We start from the raw sequence: 10,595 nt of genomic DNA, 5'->3' as shown, positions 1-10,595 counted from the left end.
CAACCCTGCAGGTGAAAGGAAATTCACTGGATGGACTTGTGTCACAGAAAATTCTTATAAAAAACAAACCAAGTGATTTATAAAAAACGGCAGAACTTCATGGCTATGTACAATCATTTGCCTTAAAACTGTCGTCCTTAAAATCTCATGCTATAATCTTGGCATTTACAAAGGGTTTCTTGGAGAGAAAATATATATCCATCTGACTGATAAGCGCTTTGTACTCCTGACAACTTTTCCGGTCAAGCATGAGATCCGCTCGTTAGAAATTGTGGGCATCCCACCCATGGCTCACTTTCACATAAATTTTACTGACGGGCTTATCTTCTTTCTTAACGTAATTTCTCCACTTGGACGGTGTAAATTTTCATTCTTTTTTCATAAATTCGCTATTTTACGAACACTGACATGGCACCGACGGCCGGTTTTACAGTTTAGATACTGGAAGCTCCTAAATAGTTCGTGTTTTAGACAAGCAAACAGATATTTAAAAGTTGCGCAATAGAATTACCCTTCGCCGCAAATTCCCTTATTTTTACCCAGTAATATTACAGTCTTCGTTCTATTGCGAACATACAAACCACAGCAATTTTATATCCTTCTGTTATTCTAGTATACTATATTAGCTTCGCGGTAAATGAATACGGCTGGGTTACAACCCGACACATCCATGAAACCAATACAGTAAGTTATTATTCCACTATTACGCCTTTTTACCATATTTGGTCAAGAGAACGCGCAAAATATGAGACGGTAATACACTGTAGTGTCCCGGTTTGACCGGTTTAGAACAGAGCAAATAAGGGCGGAACGGGATTTTTTCAAGAAAAGAAATTGTTTTCATCACGATGCAAAGCTTGAGAATTTAGCTTGTCATATCTTGTCACTCTTCATTTCGTTTATCCAATCAAATAAAGGACATTTGGCTCGCTTTTTGCGCTGTCGCACGCGCCCTGATTTTGGTGCATTTTTTTCAAACACTCTTGCCAAATAAAATTGAAGCAAAATAATACCGTTTCTTGAGGTGGAATAATAAATCTCTTATTCCATGGTTCAACATATAATACTCGAGGACATGTTGCTGATTGCTCGTATTTTTCCTCGCCACTGCGGGGCTCGGAAAAATACCACGCAACTCGCAAAATATCCGCGCGTATTATATGTTAAACTATCGAACAAGATGTATATAACCACCTTAGAGAGACTTTCGTATGAACTTGAGAAAGTGTTCAAAAATTTGTTTCACGGACCAATGTTTGGCAAGATTAAAACAAAGCTTCTCCTTATTCCCGCCAAGGAAACTCCTAATATGGGCAGTAAACAGTTGATTGCCCAATCACATTACTGGCTAACTTAAATGACGTCAAAGCGAAATGCCGATCGCTTTCCAAAAGCTCCATGGAGAGAGGACGTTGTTTGGATCCACCAAGCCAATGAAAATTCGCGCTCATTTGTGTTTGTTCGATAAGCTGATTAATTAAACGTCTTGCATTTTTGTTTACGCTTTGTTTTTACGTTTATTTTTCAAGGTCGTTTTAAAGTCGCTCTATCACTTAATAATCCAAGACTGATTCTGTAATCACGTAGGTTATGAAAAAAAAAATACAAAAACACTTCGAACAGTCTTTTTTGACCGCGTTCTAAGAGTAAATCAAAGAAACGAGAATAAACTAGAACTGGTCTTAATTACATGCAACCATGACCGAAATAGCATACCCTGCATATGACCCTCACATTTGACAAATTGACTTGTATTGATATATAAAATTTTGCTTTGACATGGGATTGTATTCTTGTGATGATAAAGCTGGCAGGCTGACATGAAATAAATCATACACATGCCTTGCAAAATGTGCAAACAAAACCGATTAACAAGATAAATCAAAGGAGGTGAGTATAGCAAACCATTCACCAGGGAAATTACACTCAACCAAGCAAAGAATGTCTCGAATTGATTGAAGCAAATGGATTAAAATGGCATCGTTAAATACAAAATGCAAACTCGCTGTCCAAATATGACAATATGTCATCTAATGTAAAGTAACTATTTCAACAATCTGTCAATTAAATTTTCACCTCCACTGCATGCTATTTTCCATCAACGCATTTCACTAGAGGCTGAAAAACTTCTATGTCCTTGAGATTCTAAATAAAGTTATTTCCATATAGTAAAGCTTGGAGCCGGATTCCTCCGTTGTTTACCATGCAACAGTACAATGTTTGCCCTCAAGAAAATGTTTGAGTAAGAAATTAGAAAAGAAAAAAATCAGCCAGTTGAACAGCAAAACGCGATCCCGTCCTTGCAAGAATTTTGGTTCAAAAGAAGTAGTGAAAAACCAACAGTTGTAATGTTTGTGGTGGTGGGAGGTCAGGACCTCCTTGAGCTTCCTCCTAGATCCGCCTCTGCCAGTTAGATAGATAGATAGATAGATAGATAGATAAATAGATATACCTTTATTTAAACACGATAATGTTTAAAGCTATAAAGCTTATGGGGTCGTGTGTTAAAAGTTGTCTTATGAAATACGTTTTCACAATTTCGTTTTACAAGTTAATCAGTATTGGAAAACATTATTATTTGAGGAAAAAAACGACGATTTGCATTGAAGTTTAACATACAGTGTCGTTCAGCACACATTCGCTTCTGCATAGGCAAATATGCCAACACAGAAAGTTTTCATGAAATATTAGCATATCTTTCCGGGTAAATTATAGGGGAAGTTTTCTTAAGTTGTACCAAACAACGAAGTTACGTTTTAGTCGTACCTTTCTTCTACAGTGGCTCAGTGGTAAATATCGATATTCAAATCAAGCAGTTTTCGAGACACAGCGATCAAACAGGTTTCGCCATTTTTCGTTTAAGTTTACACAACCATGCATTAGTTTTTTACCGCTCCTCAAAAAAGCTAACGACTTCCTCAAGTGTAATCTGCCTCTGTTTAAGCGCCTTTCTTTTATATTCTCGCAACGATTTTCGCGAGAAGAAAAACGACTGATACATTTATTTCACGACACATATGTCGCTCATCTATCAAAAAAACATTTTATCGCGAGTCAAGCAATTTCTGTCATCGGTAAAAATGACTAACCATCAAGAAATCGATAAAAATAAACGGTAGAACTTTAGCCTGATTCCTTTACCTTACAGAAGGTGACAAAATGTATTGGAATAAACATTAATTTTGTGGTAGCAAGTCTATCATCAATTTTTAAAAAACTTTCCGTTTTTTTAAATTAAAAACAAGATCGAAGTAACGATTCGGCAAGTGTGCGAACCACAACCTTCCCGTATTTTTTAGATGCACTCCCAATCCTCGTCCAGCCAGGGTTAAAAAAAAAATGAAGAGACGAAGTAAAAGAAGCGATAAACATTCTGGTCAAATCCACTTTGGGAGCCGTAATGGTTTCGGATGTTGAACCATGTTTCACCTGGAGTATGATTTGCAATTCTAACCAAGCCTACTCTCTTTTTGTTTTCTAACCAATCAAAATAAAATCCACATTGTGGCAACAGGCGAACGACTCGTTAAGAAATTGTATGAATCGTCGTTTTTCCATCTTCTCGAGAAAAAACAGGACGTCTGATCGCTGGCCACCCCAAGTACAAGTACATATTTTCAGACCTTTTTCACCCTGCCCGATTTTTAAGATTGCAACATAAATATTTATGTCATTTACAAACCTGCGATCTGAAAAGCGCACACATCTATATATTCCCCACTGCCGTAATTGATTTCGGCATATTCCAAGAGATTAATTCACCATTTTTAACTCTGATAGAAGGATTTTCAAACTTACGATCAGCAGAACTTTGGCTATTGTGACCTTAATCTTTCATCTCGCCTTGAATTTGACTTCAATGTTGCCTTGAATGAAGGGAACGGAAAGCATTTAGTACCTAACTCTTGACACTAATTCACAAAACGTAAATTTGTTAGCTTTATTTGATAAATACGCTTGTAGCTGCGTATAATTAAAATTGCTGACCAAATAGTCGCTATTGAGACTACTCTTTTTCATGCCATGTACAGGAAGATAAAAAGCAAAGCTTTCACCTTTGACTACCACAACAAATATTAATGAGGGTCGCGATATCTTGCACTGACATGTCATACAAATTAATGACATTTGCAAAGTCGGTTTTTTTTTCATTATCAGTTTGTCACGTTACCCTGCAATGCTAATTTAACCAATGTGACGGAAAGAAAAAATTATCGAATTTCAGGGGTGAAAAACCAGTCATGTTCACTTCCAAAGAACCCATCATTTTGCACATGTTTGCATTAGAAAATCACAGATTATGCCAGGGCCGCTTGCGGCCTGCAGTATAATTAACAATTATCCTGAGAAATCGCGCGGAATATCGCCTGATAATATTAGCCGACGAGGCCGTAGGCTGAGTTGGTTAAAATGAGTAGGCATGACGAATATTGAGCGCGCTATGGCCCGGCATATTTGCACATTGTCACAATGTGTTGAATAATAAGATGGATTGTACGAAGATAAAGGAGACTAATATAACAATGTGTAACCATCTTTATTTCTCGCTCTAAAACTCAAATAATTACTTCGCATTAAAAGCAAACTTTCATAATTAGCAAGATTAAAACAACATTAACCCATAAGGTATTGTGTCGAGTCACTCCCGTCGCCATTTTATTGAGCGTCAACAAGAGAGATGACAGCGGGAAAAGTATTCTAACTTGAACATAGCGAGAACACAGCAACCAACAGAATGATTCGGTAACCAGAAAAACCTGCAAATAAAAGAAGAGGACAATGAATTAAAAACATAAACAATACCTAAAATGAAAATGACCCAAGGCACACGTTGGCAGAGAAGGGAGAGAAGGGAGGGACGCATATTGATATATTCGTCTCCTTTATCTTCGTATAATCCATCTTATACAGCAGGCCGCAAGCGGCCCTGGCATAATCTGCGATTATACTTCAGAACAGTCGCCTCATATAACAATGTGGTTTTAAAGTGGGTCATGCGCATTGGCTCGGCGAGGTTTGCCCATGTGTACAGTCCTTGCAACGCTAGTATTGTGTCTAAGCTGGTAATAAAAAGGTCTGAACGTGGAGTCAGTCACCAATCAGCAAGATCTAAAATATCCTGCAGAGAAACGCCCAGATCACAGGCAGCTGAATAGGAAGCTCCTCTTACAGATTGCGCTTTAAAGATACTTATATCAATACCTGCCCGAGAGATAATGTCCTTCCACCACCTACTATGGGAAGTAATGGAAGGGTTGTGAGACTGGGCCTACGGTTTATAGTCTTTATCCGAGAAGACTTGAAAGTCTCAACCATTTGCGGATGTAATTACAAAGGCAGCACTTTCTCCTCAGTTATTTTAAGACCCTGAGTGTTGGTCCGGCCGGAGTCGAACTCACGACCTCCCGCACAGCAGCCCGGTGCTCAACCAACTGAGCCACCGGTGCGCGGCGTGAAGCACCTGTAATGGGTTTGTGAGGACGAATGTATGACCATAAAAGCTTGTTGGGTTTCGACAGAAACCCATAAGGGTTGAAACGTGTAACGGCCCCTTGTGTGCTGGGAAACAAGCTTCTGAATATTCAATTGCCTAAGTACCATATTTGGAACAACAAGAGCGAGGGGTTTCCAAATATGGTACTTAGCTCTGAAACATTCAACCAATCAGTTCGCACTGAATATTCGGAAACTGTGAAAGCGCGTTACACGTTTCAACCCTTATGGGTTTCTGGTTTCGATTAGTCCAAAGGACGAAATTCGGAGGTGCAATGTTCATACTCTTTCAAACTTTTTTTTCCACAGGGGGGCCTCAAACAGATACAAAACCACTTTACCACACAAAGGTTTGAATTTGCCTGAAAACTAGCATGAAACGAAGCTTTCAAATTCTGGCCCACCCTTGATTTCTTTCTTAAATCTGGGAGGTGAAAGGTGACCCCTTCAGGGATATAGCGCCTGTACCTAAAGTCATGCATGAGAAACTATTTCAGATACTCGTTTCATCGCAGTAAGAGCCAGGAGGAAAGATAGCTTCTGGGATAAAGCCTTAAGAGATAGAGACTCATTGGTCCCTGAACTGTGAATAAATGAAACAACAAGATTGACATCCCAGGCCCCAGAATAGCTAGGTAGGGGAGGTCTCAGATCATAAGATTATTTAGTTTTGTAAAAATCAATGGGTCCAGTTTCCTGTCGTGTTGGACTAAAAATACTCTGGACTCTCTGTCTGCCCGAATGTTTAGTACCCCTGGTAAGGACCGTGCTTTGATTAGGATTTTGTGATGAAGACACCAATCAGTCCCATAGATTTAGTGCCAAACGGGCCAGAACTGGAGATTTCGTGCCCCCCATCTTGTTTATGTAATGGACGGCTGATATATTAGGGACCTTAAGCAAGCACGACGACGACGACTACGAGAACGTTGTCTAAAAATATTATTTCCCGTTACTGTAATAATTTTACGATTACTCCATGTCGTTCGGCTTGGAAAGTGTGAATGCACAACCCAACAATAAAATTGATGAGAACGGTGTGGATATTCAGAGAGAAAATTGAAAATTCGTCATCATGTGCTCTCGTCCTCCACATGACCTCAAATTTGATCATTTCACGTCGTAGTCAAGACGAGAACGGCAAAGAAATGTATCAAAATGTAAAACGCACGTGCTGGGCGTGCAAAGCTATTGTTTTTGTCCACTAAATATGCAAATTTGCGGCGTTCTCGTAGCCGTCCTCGTCGTCCTTGCTTAAGGTCCCTATTGTCCATCAACAGACGGACTCTCATTTGAGCTTTGCCTTTCACAAAGGTCTTCACAGCAAATGCTCCAGCCGGGAATTAGAGGCAATTTATGTGCAAAAGAGTCCCCCCCTGAGACCACTTACCCCCCCCCCCCCCCCCAATGGGCATCCCGTTGCAAAATGTCCCCCACCCTTGTCGAGAAGCATCCGTCTCTATTATCAAGTCTGGAGAACCCGAAACGAGGGCTTTCGCATTCCAAGCAGGTTGTCCCTCCACCAAACCAACTCCTCTTTGGCATGAGGGGAAAGTGGAGTTGAGGATCCTTAAGTTTGAGAGTGTCTGAAACCCCTGTTTTTCTCGCTTTGTAAGTGGCGGAAGTGGAAGGGGTCCTGGAAAGACAGCTTGAATTGTAGAGGTAAGGTGACCAAGCAACATGGCCAGTTCCCTCACCAATACTCGAGGGTAGTCTATCAAGTTCTGACATTCTTTCCTTACTTTTCTGATTTTGTCTGGGTCCTTGTTTGAGCGAGAAAACGTTAGGGGAATAGATAAATTAATGTGGAGTATCCAAGAAATCCATGTGATATCCATGAACAGTTTCCAAAACCCAAGGATCGTTGCTTATTACAGCCCAGTTTGAAAAGCAATGTTTCATACAAGGAGAAGGCGACTTAATACTAATGGATTTAGATGTAACATTATACCTGGAAGTAATCTTTCGTCTGTGTGGCTGCTGGGATTTGATGCAGGGTCCCTCTGGTATTCCTTGCTCTGCCCCTGAATGAGCCACAACTGGCAACACCCCAGTAGATCCCTAATCTTTTAAAAGGGGTGGTGCGGCCTTGAAAAAACAGCAGGTCGTGAACTATTCCCCACAGAAGCAGCTGGAAGCAGAGTTTTTGCTGTTTCTGATCTGGTCTTAATTCTGGCCTCAAATCGATCTCCAATCAAATCTTTGCCAGCGTGTGGAAACTCTTCCAATGCAAGGGATGACCGAGATCCCTTAGAATTATTCTTGTTAAGGACAGCCTTGCGTCTCTCCTTCGGCACTAGTGCAGAGGCATTGCCCTGCAGACGTATAGCATCAGATATGATTGCATCAAGATCCTTCATCTGCTCATACCTGAGGAGCACATTTTCGATTGGTTTTGATTAAACAAGGAAGCCGTAAATATGTTCAAATAACATAGCTACCAAGGCCCAGTGTGTCCAACACACGGTCTTGTAAAAATTTATTGGTCTTGTCGACAGTTTTAATGCCGGGCAAGAGACTTGGAAGATAGTTATAGGTTAGGTTAGATGGGTGTGTAACCAGAATCAACATTTGGACGAGGGTACTTTCTAGTAATTGCTTTTCTCTAAAAGGCAGACAACGGCCTGTGTAAAGTTCCTAAGAATGCAGATAGTTCTTCACTTGCTTGCCAGCGTGCAATATGACAGAGTTTATCGTCTTCCTCGTCATCCCCTGCCGGCTGAGAAGCCCCCGGGTCTGAAACACTGGGCTCGATAATAACTACCTCGTCTGAGAGGCAAGCAGCCCCTTTCGGCCTTTTAGTCGCCGGGGCGTATGTTTCGTCATTCGTGGGAGCCTTGAGCGCTCCGGCATAGACCCCATCTTCGTTGGATGGACGAAGTGCTTGTTGAAGCAAATTTATCCCCTCTGGGTCTTTAAAAATTTGCTGAACTAGAGAAACAGGATGCGTGTTACCTTTCTCGCGAGTTGCTTCAGCCTCTTGAGACAGGATGGCATCACCAACAGGAGGATTTTCTTCACCACGTGAGGTCGTTGCCATCTTCGTTTAGAGCGAAATAAAATGACGACGGGAGTGACTCGGCGCAATGCCTTATGGGCTGATGTTATTTTAGGGCGCGTTCAAATGACCGTATTCCGGAATAGGAATACATGGAATAGAAGTTAGAAATAACTTCGCTTTTACGGAGATTCACATTAAAATTGTCAAAAACCCGCAAAAATGCTATTTTAAACATATCTTTATTGTCCTTGTTGCTTCAAAACGACAAACATACGGTTTTAAATCATCACTCCACGTATTCTTATTCCGGAATAGGGTCAATCGAATGCACCCTCAATCATGCAAGTTCGCTTTTAATGCGCTGTTATTATTTGAGTTTTAGAGCGAAATAAGTATACTTAGGTAATCACATGATTTCGAGTGCAATTTGGAATGAATAAGCACGAGTAATTTTTTTCAAAGACGACCAATTCAGTGTAGTCTTTGAAAAAATGTACAAGTGCTTATTTATTCCAAATTGCATGAGAAAAATCATGCGATTACCTATTAATAATATACATGAAAAAATGAGATGGTTAAGGTGATTCCTCGGGAAAAAAGTTGTCGAACGATTTTCTTGAAACTTTCCCTGAATGTTCCCTACTAATCCCTGTTTTGAAAACTACAATAAAAAAGATATGTCACCGTGCTTGCTTAAATGGGCCAATCTTACCCCGTTGATGCCTTTACTGATACTAATCACGCACGTTATTTCATCGGCTCAGTTTGCGGTAGCTAAACGAGAGGGTTTTTAAAGTACCATATAGGTAGAAAGTCTAGAGTATTTAGAACACTGTCTTATATAGTTAATGGCAAAATCACTCAACTTAGAACGATGTCGACTCAATACGTTTCTGGAGTCGTTGTTTTCAAGATCATAATTTACATCCCTGGTTAAGGGGCTTTGTGTACGTTTTTAGCTATATCTTTTTTTCCTTCCGATAATTTTACCTAATTTACACCAAAATTATGAAATAAAAAATATAGGTCACCGTGCTCGTTTAAGAGTAAACCACCATCGTACCTGTCTATCTCGATTATCGTAGATCGAAACAACAAAATTCCCCATGTTCCCGGAATGCGCACGTTTATTCGCAAAGAATTATGGTCATTCACAACTTCTCTCGCGTATTTTGACAACTGTTTCAGCGTGTATGATCGACTTACGCCATATTTACAATGTTATGAATTTGACCAATTTGTAAATATTGACACACCGTATGCGCAGTACAGGATGCGCATTGCAATAGTGAGGAATCACCTTAATCTGACCAAACCCTATTGTTTATTAGCCAATCATGATCCAGAATTTCGATGTGTAATTTGCACTGGTATAACACTTTTTACACTGGTGTATTACATTTTTTGCACTGTGTTACACTTGAACTGCACTGCTCTCACCCAATCAGAATCGAATATTTTTTTCATGTATATTATTAAGATGTTTACACATTGTTATGTGAGGCGACTGTTCTGAAGTATAATCACCTGACTACGCGTAAAGTATATTCCAACTTCACTCATCATTGACGAAAGTTAATACATGAAATCCATATATATTTGAACTGCGGAGAGAATCAAGTGAAGATGGGAAAATTTGAAACTGAAGTCTTCCGAAATGGCCAGAAATGGATCTAAAACTGCCAAAAGTGAAGTTAATTTTTAAAATAGTGATTTAATCAGCCAAAAAAGTGGCACCCCCTGCGCGGTCCCTGTTCACGCATCATTATTCAATGGGCTAAGGGCCCGTTTATATGGAGAAAAGTTGGCCCGGGTAAGAAGGTCACCTTTCCAGCCGAGTCAACTTTAGCGAGCGTTTATATAAGAAAAGAACTGACCCTTTCCCCGAGCGAAGAGCTGCCCGTCTCAGTTTCGATCACGCGGAGAGACTGGGAAGACAGCGCTCGCGCATGCTCTTAATTATCGGGGAGGCTGGTGACCCTTTTAACCAGGACAACTTTTCTCAATATAAACGGGGCCTAAGCCAGATTTATCAATCATTCCCTCCGAACCTCTTATAAATATACATATATATGAAACTCGGACTTGCGGAAAGAATTTG

At 40.2% G+C, this 10,595-nt stretch overlaps 1 protein-coding gene across 14 annotated transcripts in view; it reads right to left on the bottom strand.

The window, feature by feature from the left end:
- LOC138021713 (gamma-aminobutyric acid type B receptor subunit 1-like) overlaps positions 1 to 10,595 on the bottom strand; it is an 87,040-nt gene that overhangs the window by 50,014 nt on the left and 26,431 nt on the right. For 6 of the 14 annotated variants that reach the window (XM_068868682.1, XM_068868686.1, XM_068868687.1 and 3 more), the window contains one exon: positions 3,799 to 3,866. The exons of 3 other annotated variants lie outside the window; for them this stretch is intronic. The gene's annotated coding sequence lies outside the window, so the exon portion shown is untranslated. Of the gene's footprint in view, positions 1 to 3,682; positions 3,867 to 10,021; positions 10,099 to 10,595 lie in introns of those variants that run through there. 5 more of the 14 variants (XM_068868696.1, XM_068868681.1, XM_068868685.1 and 2 more) reach the window with 3 other exon arrangements.

Source organism: Montipora capricornis, chromosome 10 (genome assembly GCF_036669925.1).
Source record: "Montipora capricornis isolate CH-2021 chromosome 10, ASM3666992v2, whole genome shotgun sequence".
Taxonomy (NCBI): domain Eukaryota; kingdom Metazoa; phylum Cnidaria; class Anthozoa; order Scleractinia; family Acroporidae; genus Montipora; species Montipora capricornis.
The sequence above is the reverse complement of the archived record's forward strand: the minus strand, read 5'-3'. Positions and strand labels throughout refer to the sequence as shown.